At 38.7% G+C, this 11,114-nt stretch overlaps 1 protein-coding gene across 5 annotated transcripts in view; it reads left to right on the top strand.

Moving 5' to 3' along the window:
- Nucleotides 1–31: 31 nt before the first annotated feature.
- Nucleotides 32–11,114, top strand: part of rfx2 (regulatory factor X, 2 (influences HLA class II expression)) — a 34,420-nt gene continuing 23,337 nt past the window's right edge. For 2 of the 5 annotated variants that reach the window (XM_037115558.1, XM_037115553.1), the window contains exon 1: nucleotides 4,385–4,542. The gene's annotated coding sequence lies outside the window, so the exon portion shown is untranslated. Of the gene's footprint in view, nucleotides 122–4,384; nucleotides 4,543–10,755; nucleotides 10,815–11,114 lie in introns of those variants that run through there. The other 3 variants (XM_037115559.1, XM_037115554.1, XM_037115555.1) reach the window with 3 other exon arrangements.

Genomic DNA, 11,114 nt, shown 5'->3' with positions numbered 1-11,114 from the left:
AAACTAATGAAGTACGTGACAGAAAACACGTAAATGTAAAGACTACAGTCGTGTTCGTGACGTCATCGCGTGGAACGGTTACCATGACCGTAACTTGAGCATTGTGGAGCCGGTCTTGTATGTATGTAAGCCTCCGAAACTGACGAACTGCTCTTTCACGTTGATTCAGTTGTCAGTATAACCAGGTTTATTGTGATTTTCATCTATTTTTAGCACCTTTTCTGCTGTGCCGAGTTGGAGGCCAATGTCGGTGTTGGTGACGTGTGTTGAGCGAGATGTTGTTGACTGAGAGGTTTAACACAAAATTACACGATACTTTCACGCGAAACTTCAAGTTTCTTGACTTGGAAGTATTTCTATTAAATTGACAAACATCGTATGTGTAGGCCATGGCACAGTTCAAACTGGATCAGAAAATGATTTATCGCTCTCCAATCACTACCATACAACGTTTTTCCAAAAGTAAGACCTATGTGGAAAACCGGAAGTTGCGTGAATTCGGATCTCTATGCGGCCTTTATGGATCCATATGATTAAACGTCCTCAAATGCATCTCGGCTAAAAACATGTTATCAAGACCTAATGATAAAGTGATAATAGTCTTAGCTGTGTGGCCATTGAACTGGTAAGGGTTAAACTCCTTTGTATTATTATTATTATTATTATTATTATTATTATTATTATTATAACTAATAATCTCAGTCAATTGGCACATAAATTATTCTTAAATAGATCAGTTTGACAGTTTATGGCTTGATGCTGGACTGATGTTAGAGTGACAGATGAGAAGATTACCTAAATGAGCAGTGGTTATGAATTCAAGGTGGTGGACTTACCTCTTTGTTTTGGTGAATATGTCCAGCTGCGGATGAGCTACTTATGAGTTCCTCTTTTACTGGCAGAGGTTCAATAAGTCCATGGTGAGTGTGACTGAACTCTGACAACTGTTTTAAACTGTTTTACAGCTTTAGAATCACCTCCCATCCACCCTGCCTCACACGCAGTATACTGACTGTAAATACTGAACACTTCTTTTCATCTTTTATTGTATATTTCCATTTTGCAGTACTTTTTTGTTGTGTATTCCTCTAGGCTTATTATTTAACACTAAAATATCAATGCAGTGGGCAATGTATTATGGTGTAGCAAGGTTAGTTTATACATACGTATGTGTATGTATATGTTAATAACAATAATCTAACAAAATTCACAATTACTTTTATAGGCTTAAATATAGGCTATCTGTAGGTGTATACACAGGCTAAAAAACAACAACTTGGAAACAAATGTGATTCTGAAGGAAACGCATGTATGGCAGGATATGTGCACAAGTAAATCTAATTTCTGAAGATTCATTATCCTGGAAAATAATACAATTTGATAAAATCCAGGCACTTCCAAGTCTACCCAGTGCAGCCCTTTCAAGGTAAAAATATAGCATCTATGTTTTTTTTAAAAATCTAAATATAAACTTGACTTGGAAACATAGTCATCTTTTGGTAAAATATATGCAGAGACTTTAGTTCAATGTCACCTGGAGTAGATATCTGGAATAACCTAAATCTTTTTCAGAATCATTGCATGTGTCTGTCATACAAGCTATTAAGATGAATCTTTAAGCACCTTATTTCCCACAGAAATGTAATTTAATATTATAATTATATTTAATATTGATTTTTTTTTTCAGAAATGTTTCAGATTTTTTTTCTTCATGTAGTTGTACCTCTTATAAATTTCTAAAAAAAATTCAATGGGTAGTCCAGCGATTCTGAGGTCATAGCCAAAGCAGCGGAGGCAGAGACATCATGACATTTAGCCTATGGTACAAACTCCAGAAAAGCTGGATCTGACAATTTTCATGATTCAACTCAATAGTGTCTTTCATCATGTCATGTGGCCATTAAGTTAAATAATGTAATTCTAAAGTCCAAGCTGAGGTATTGCTTAATTTGTCAAACTTTGGTAAGCTCCCTCCAAAGTCCAGAGACTTACTCGTTATGAGGAGATGAGCTACACGAGTAATGAGGAATCCATTTAATTTCTCATCATGATAATTTAAGATCAGTTTAGAATGACTGAATCTTTTTTTTATTTGTTTTGGCCTAAAAGCTGTCAACTTAAATTATATCTAATTAAACATATACAAATCAGCTTCTAAAATATCTTAAGTTTTTTTGTTTTTGTTTTTTTTAACTTATATGATGTCACCCTCCCCATGTTTTCCAAAGCACTAAAGAAAAAACACAGACATGATTTGTGTCCTCATTCGGCTGTTTCTTACATATGAGAATCTTTTGTCAACCTCATTGTCCAGCCCCAATATCCATAAAAAATACTAAAGGGGCAAACATCATTGCCCACTGATATCTTTATTTTCTTTATCTGCAGTGCTTAAAATGACAAAAAAAGTCATCCCCCTTTCCACCCCAGTGTAGCAGTTGTCTCCTGATAAAGCTATGATGTAAACTGTCTGATGTCGAGCCCTTGAGACAGTGTTTGCATTGACAAATCAATAACTAGATCAAAGGGGAGCACACTCACTCTGGTTCTGCCTGGTGTAGTATCTCAGCGAAGCATTTGTCTGAATCTAATCAAGATAACCTGAAAGTAACCTGTTTATCAGACACACTGCCACCATCTTGCATTACAGACATGCTGCCACCATGTGCTGAAGAAAGGAAATGCAGCTTCATGACTTTTTACAAGAGGAAAAGGAAAATTATAATGTATGTATTATAGATATGTTACAGAGACCTTTTAAAAATTTAAATCAATAATAATAATTCAGTGTACATGTATGAATTACATTTATGTTTTTACAAGAAATACATTAATGTAATTGGGCCACTTTATCTCTGATGCAGCCTCCTTTATTCTGTCTGTAGTCACCACTCTGTGGTCTCAGTCAGTAGCACACATGAAATGTAAATAAGAAAATATACTTAGTCACTTTCTATCGGTTGTTCTTAGGTTTGACCAGGGGTCAACCGATATAGCTTTTTCAGGGCCAGTACAGATACAGATATACCGATCGATAGATAGATAGATAGATAGATAGATAGATAGATAGATAGATAGATAGATAGATAGATAGATAGATAGATAGCTTTATTAATACACAAGGTAAATTTTCGCTGTTGCTGTAGCAGTTCACTTAAAATCACAGAAACTCATCATAACACAATATAAAACAGACATTCAAAGAATTAAATATCAAAGGGACCAATAACTGATATTTTAGAAATTAAGAACAACCAGTGATTGAATAAATCTCAGTACAGTTTACTCAAATACTGTACTAAACTACAATTTTGAGGTACTTTGCTTGAGTATTTTGTTTCTGCTACTTTATACTTCCACTCCACTACATTTATTTGGTATACAATTTAGTTACTAGTTACTTTGCAGAATCACAATATTTTATGGTTTATAGGCTATTAATTGTGATGTTACCAGAAGCACATTTTTAAAATTAGTTCATGTGATTGGCAAGCTGATGATATCAAATCCAGATAATCAGAAGAATACTGAATATGGGCTCAAATAATAGGCCCGGCTACCCATAAATTTGACACCAAAATTCAAATGTTTTTATTGCAAATGTATATGTTCTAAGCAGCGGTTATTGGTCTCTTTGATTACTAATAATCTTCATCAGCTGTGAAAACATATATTGCTACCTAATACATAATTATATATAACCTAATATATTCACATATAACAAAAAGAAGATGTTATTGACGATGTAGAAACAACAAGAAAGTAAGTAAATTACAATAATTTTAAAGGTGCACATTGTAGTTTTGGAGCAGACATTTTAATCAGAAGTGAAAGATATTCATTGACTGATTTTTTTTTTTTTAAGCCTAAACAAACAAGCTGTCTTTGTTCTCATCACTGAATAACCTGAACAAACAAACTGATGTTAAAGGACAATACAATTTCATATTGTTCTACTTTGTTCACAGTTGGCTGATCCTGACACCTTTTTTTAGCTTCAAACATAATTCTTGGGACCTTATTTTCCTCTGAGAACGGCTTATTTATTCAGTTATGGAAAAATAGTTTGTATTATCACCTCTTTAATATTGTAAATATTAAAATTTGTTTTGTTTGAATTGCTTCTTTAAAACTACATAGTGTAAAAAATACAGAAAAATCTAAATACAACTGTCATCAGTTTGATATTTACAGGCACATGTGATACATACAGTAATATATTAGAAACATAACCTATGCATGTGGCACTTCCATCAGTCCCCTGGCTTAGAGCACCACCTAGTGATCCCAATCATATTTACAGCTTTATTTAATTGGGCGGGGCTCTTGTCCCCTTGGCCCCGCCTCTTCATAGTGAGGGCGCTGACGTAGACACTTGAGGGTAGCAACAGTTGCCTCGAGACCCCCTCGCGCCATAGTGACTGTAGCCGTGGAGACAGTTACTTACCAACGGGCGCAACACTCAGCAACAGCAGCAGCAGCATCTGGAAGTGACCGAACGAGTGGGAGAGAGGGGAAAGAGAAACTTTTCTCAAGGCAAAGGTGACTATATTTTTATAGAATGTAGATTCTGTGTTCATCTTAATTCGGTGAAAAATGCTCTGGGATCGAATGTGCTGCTGCAACAGTCTTGGGTATTTTCCACAACATAACTTTCCCTTCTTTACGGCATCCGCCCCAAGTTGAGAACGGCTTTCCACTCTCCATTTAACCGACATTCACCTTATGCTAACTGCTGCTTCTTTCACCCACAGTGGGAAATTATCTCCTTCACCTCTGCTACTTTTTTTGAAACGTTACACACAGCTTTAACGTTACTCCAACTCAAAAATCGATTCAACAGACCTTTACACTTGTTGCTACGTTGTGTAGTTGAGATGTGAACGCACTTCCAGCTCAGTCCCAGCAGGATGGACGGTTCAGACAACCAGTCAAGCTACGGCTAATGCTAACTTGGACCAGCAGCAGCGATGAGCGCGAGTTCAGTTGTGAGTTCAGCCGTTTGTCTTGTTGTCGACGGCTCCCATGTGTCTGTAGTCACACAACACGGACTAAGTTCGTTCTCGGAGTATGTTTCTCAGAACCAACGTGTCCAAGCAGGTGGAAATGTAGCTAGCAGCGTTAGCAACGTTGGTCCTGGTGCTCAAACTGGGACTAATGTCCGCCGCAAGCGAGCGTGAACTCAGCAGGAGGGTAACTTTCATTTCAACCCGCAGTTTATCACCTCTCTTGGCTCGATGTACACTCACAAATTAAACCGTGTTAAATAATATGACAGTGTCGCGCAGGGATATATGAACTTCTGCAGGCGATGTTACGACACTCAACATTCAAACGTCTCTGATCCTTATGCTTCCATTGGTCTCTATCTCAGGAGCACAGTCAACTGTCCAGACCGGCTAATCTCTGCTTATTACACTTTAAAATGTTTGCTATCTAAATGAAACAACTTCACAACTTTTTGATGTTTTTAATATTCCGGTTATAGCTTGAATAACTGAATATGTGCAGCTAGGTGGTGCTGTGATGGTTCTTTTATACAGCTCTGCCTTGTTTTTACAGCTTTGTGTGACAGAATACGTATTTAAGGTACTGTTTTTATGTGCTTTCAAAACAAGGCATTAAGTAAGATACACTTGTACATTATATATTAAGATGAATCAATCCATATCCTCTGACTCATTTCATGGCAAGCCACTCCATCCTGATGCTTCCAGTGCAACTGATGCTATAGAACTTGAAGTAAATTGTATGCTAATAGCCAAGTTATTCTCAGTGGCAGTGCTTCATTGTCCAAGGGGCAGGTCTCATTGGGTGTTCTGTTTGACCTCTCTTTAAGGCTAATATCAATCTGTGCTATTGCAATAATGAGAAACCAGGGAAAGTATACCCTGATGATTTTAGATAATGGTTTTACAGTGTGATTGCAGCAGATTTCCATACCTTTTTTCTCCTTGTGGGAGTCTGTCTCTGTCTGTCCCCAGAGATACATTAATTCTAATGAACTATCTTTTCAGAGACAGCTGTCAGGTGCTCGGTCATTTGTAATGCCTGCTATTGGAGCATCAGGGAAAGTCTTTGCAGCATGAAAATGTCTCTAATTAATGCTCTCTCCGTGTGATTCTAGTTATAAACTTTCAAATTTGTATACACATAAAGTATTATCTTGTAGAGGAAGAGAGGCAGATAATTAATTTAAGGAGATGTACTAATGACTTGGCCCGATTCCCTTTTTAGGTGAAAGGGGGACAAATAGCAGGTATGAGTGTCGTTTTATTAATCATTAGTAATATCTTGGCTTCATAGTGTATCAAAATGAAGTCTTCGTGAAGTTTAAGGGAGGAATTGAATGTGGATTAACAAAAGACTCAACTTGTTTTGGAGTAAGTGTCAGGCAAAGAAACTTAAACTTTGATTGGCCAGACAACTCGCCGCAGCTACAAAGAAAATAAGGAGAAGACTGAGCTGAAACACTGTGTGTAACCCCCACCAACCCCACCCCCCCAATTTGAGCGTGACACTGTTATGTTTACATGGCAACTTGATATACAAATACACCCAAGTCATGGAAAGAAAAGGGATGGAGTGGGCCAGGGGGTGAAATGTTATTCTTTTTAAAAGTCAGCGTTTTTAATCAGGTTATTTTCATCTCCTCCTTTGTGGTGAGAGTGCAAAGCGTTGGCTTGCAGAGGCAGGTCAGAGAAATAGTGCTTGGGGAGGAGAATTAACCAGTGGAGGTGGTTGGGGAGTTTTTTTCACTGACTTTCAAAGTACAGAACATTATAAATGAGGATGTCATTTTGAAAGGGGGTGTAAATGATTTTTTATTTTATTTTTCTTTTGTTGATTACTTCTTGCAGTCTGTCTATATCCCTCTAAATTTCCCTAATCAGTTTTGGCTTTATTGGCCCAACCTGTGATCGCGGTCGAGCTTCAGTCCACTTTTGCAACAAGTGCCACTCTGGCCTGTTATTTACCGAAAAAATATGCTCTTTATTTGGGTCAGACCTCCCTTCTTCTAGCCTTCTTTTAAGCCATGTTTCGAGTTTCTAGTATGAATGTGTGTAGCCCTGTGCACCATTGCCTGTGTGCCATTTTGAGTGTTTAATGGACCCATGTGTGTACTACAGTTCCGCTATCAATAGGACAGCTGCAGTGGTCTCTTGGGCGGCGAGTGACCTGACACAGCTTTTGGTCACATGTTCTGTGCGAGTGTGTGTGCACATACATGAGTGTGCTTGTTTGTGTGTTTGCCCGCGCTGTATTTAGCTTATCTTGATGTGGCCTACAGTTGCCTCAGGGAGAAGTTCCATTCAATAGCTTGTTACAGATATAGACATGGACCCAGATACTGCCATCCGTTCTGGCGCTGATACAGTTGATCATATTCATATAGTTGCATTTACCTCCTGCTGAGCTAACTGATCTGCACATTTCATTGTTTGTTATTAACACAGTTTTAATGGGTTATCCCATAACTCCAGTCAAAGGCATGTCAGAAAATCACAGAGCAAAGCAGAAGCACTGAGAGGAGAATGCCTTGTGGGGCTTGTTAAGTAGAAAATAATAGTGCCATTTGTACACATGAAATGTTTCAGTTTCATAATTTTCATAATTCATTTACTTGTGAAGGGCTTTTCATTTAAAGTGATGTGCTATTAGTGTTTTATACAAGTCTGTTGAAAGGAAAACAGTCTAAGTGTCCTTGTTATTTTCACATCAAATCTTCCAGCTACAAAGATTTTGGAAATCATTGTAGGCCTACGCTGCTAGGATACAAATAAACAAATCTTGTCATATACCAAAAAAATGTTGCCACTGATTAGCCCTTGCACTGTGGCAACAAGTTGAAACTCGTTGCGAAACGAAATGTTTTTCAGTCTGTCTCTTCCGTCTGTGTGTGTCATCAGGGGCATTCTTAACATTCCACCTGTTTGTATCGTAGCTGCACAACTGCTAATTAAATTTCCTGCCACAAACAGCAGACAAGGCACTGACATTTGCATTACAATGACGGACCCCCCTCTTTCAGGATGGGATAGTAGCAGCCCCCCCTCGTCACTTTCTCTTTCTTTTGCAGAGCTTTAGGCTAGTTTGTTAAGAGATGTTTGTTTGGCTAAAAAAGAGTTCCTGTCAGTGTAAATCTGCTACAGAGTAATTACCAGGACTAAATCTCAGTCTGTAGTGGAGTGAGATTTGACCAGATTTGCAATGGAGTAGACCCAGACAGTATTTGGAATTACATTTGTATTGTCTTCAGCATAGCTTTTCAGAAGCTCTTTAATTAGGAGATTTGGTGGAGAACAATAGCAGAGGACACCATTGTATCAGGTGGAAACAACCCTGTTTCATCCCAATGGTGGAGTTCAGGCTTCACAACTCTTTCCTGATTTTTGAGGACTGTCTCTTCCTGCTCATTAGCTTCAGAGAAAGGCAAATTGTAATGTTGCAATGTCAAGGCAAACCCTAGGGTTGATGTCTAGATGGCTAAATGAGCCATTAACTAATAAGTTAATGGTAGCTAGCTACAGCTAAGGATAGCTAGCAAAGAACAGCAGTTGTAGGTTACTCTGGTAATATGCTGCACCCTATGTGTTTAGAGCTAGATTTTAATTCTGGCTATAATTTAAAAATGACACCTGTTTAATGCAGCAGTATCGTAACAAAAAGTGCAGTGACAGACTTGATTCTTGTGTGACTGGCAGCTCTCCCTGTGACCAGCAATCAGGTATGACCTGTCAGATTTTGATTGAGACCATGTGTACTATCCCATGTCTTGTACAGTGTTTTTTGCTTTCAAACAGGCATTACATACGTAAATCTGAGATGATGGCAAGTATTCACTGTAAGAACAGCCAACACTTGGATCTGTCTCAAATTTCAAGCATTAACTGGTGACTCATTGTTTGTATTAAGTTGTGCCTGTGAAAGCAGGCTGCTCATACAGTATGGTTATTCTCAGTGTCATATCTGTGTAGAGTCCTCCTAAGCAACAAAACGCTTAGCTCAAGTTCATCGGTCAAGATCGAGACAGCACTCTGCCAGCATCTGAGGTCTTCTCCGCAGAATGTGGATTCCTGGGAAATAAAACCTCCACAGTCCGCAGAGTCCACAGGTTGGAAACACACCTGTTCAAGGAGATTTAAAGAACATTAGTGTGTGAGCATTTTGCGTCTGCGGTGACTGTGGCTATATTCCAACAGAATGGGCAAGTTTGGGCTTGACTACAGCGATTGTAAATCACTCAGAGTTCTCAGTCTTGTTGATCGGTTTTGATGCAAGGTACCTACATTTTGAACTTTTCAAAGAGACAGCAGGATTGCCTGAGGCTAGGAGGCTGTATTATTTATTATTATTTATTGTTTGTCTGATAGTTTTGTAGAAATCTCATTAACTTGTTAACAGGTTTCATAAAATTATTTGGAAATGTAAGCCCTGGCCTGAGGACCAAGTGGGATTTTTTTTTATATTGGACAATAAATGGCATGTCAGTTAACCAAGTGCATTTTTTCCTGACACATGGAATTACAGCTTTTACTTAAAAGAAGGAGATTTTAAAATTGTCTAATATTTTATATTCAGGCTGTTCAACGTGGTGAAAATGAATAAAATTGGGGGGTGGCTGTAGCTCAGGATGTAGAATTGGTCATCCAGTAATCGGAAGGTGGCTCGTTCGAAGTATGCCTGAGTAAGATAATAAACCCCAAATATGTGTGAATGAGTGAATGTGACAAATGTAAGGCATATCGAGCAGTCTGTAAACCGGAAAAAGTTTAACCATTTAACATTTTAATCCTGTTGCGATATATTGGACAGATATTTAGATTGAGATATAACCCACAATCAGTGGAAACTAAAAATGTTAATGTTCACCTAAAAAGACTATTAAACTCATGACGATGTGACAATACTGTTTTTTCCACACATGTTACCATCATCAAAAAATTGCTTCTTCTGCGACTTGACCATATTGCAATTTTCATAATATTTTTATCAATTGTGCAGCCTTATTTCCCATTAATAAAACAAACCAATATGCACGTCAGTGGGTGGTGGGTGCTGTGTGCTTTCTTGGTCCTCTGGTTTTGTAAATGCATTCACTTTAAGAGGAGGCCCATTATTGTGCACTGGATCTAGCTGTGACTATGTTTAAATTAAAGTTCAGCTAATCTTCACACACTGTGATGAATGTAAAGGCCTTGAAGTGAGTTGAAGGATTAAAAAAGTTATTGCATTATTGTTTCAGTGTTTTTCAGTGTGTGCCAAACATTTATATTGATCTTGGAAATGGTGAATAAAACAGATAAATATCTTATCTGTAGCATTTTAACATCTTTAGGCTTCACCATCTTCAGCCAGCTGACTTGAGTGAAGTTCCCTCCTCTGTGTCAACAGTATGGCAGTCTTGGAACACATTAGTTTGATATTCATAGAGCAGAGAGACACCCACACGAATGAGTATAGCCTGATTACATTTTCTGTTGTGACCATTTCCCTGTTTGCCTTTGATGTGTTTTCCAGTTTAACTTCTCAAAATGTTAGCTTCAAATCTTGTTCTTCATCATGAGATGTTAGATGTTGAGGATGAGGGCTGGAGGTTGGGGGAAGTGTGTGTGTGTGTGTGGGGGGGGGTTGTGGAAATCTGGAACGGGTTAGAAGAGGTGGGGCGTTGGGGGAGGAAGTTGCTAGTGTAGAGCATGGGCGAACACACAATCTCCATGGCAACGGTTTGATCTTTCTCTCTGTGGCTGTCAGGCCTGCAGCGCACATGGTGACGGAGTGGACAGGGTGTGCTGATGACCAGAGGTGGGGAGGTGAGCTGCGGAGGGTGGGTGCTTGGATCAGAGACAGTGGTCAGTGCTTCCTATTTCTGCTCGCTCTCTCTCTCTCTCTCTCTCTCTCTCTCTCTCTCTCTCTCTCTCTCTCTCTCTCTCTCTCTCTCTCTCTCTCTCTCTCTCTCTCTCTCACCACCCCCCACCCCCCGCCATCTGCAGACCCCAAGAGCTGCTTTGATTGGATTAGCCATGAATTAATGAGACAGGCTTGAAGAACAGCCTCTGTTGTGGAAATCTCTTATCATATCTTAATTCGCTCTTTGTGTGAGAGCGTGTGCC

The sequence above is a fragment of the Acanthopagrus latus genome, chromosome 11, assembly GCF_904848185.1.
Source record: "Acanthopagrus latus isolate v.2019 chromosome 11, fAcaLat1.1, whole genome shotgun sequence".
Classification (NCBI taxonomy): Eukaryota; Metazoa; Chordata; class Actinopteri; order Spariformes; family Sparidae; genus Acanthopagrus; species Acanthopagrus latus.
The sequence above is the reverse complement of the archived record's forward strand: the minus strand, read 5'-3'. Positions and strand labels throughout refer to the sequence as shown.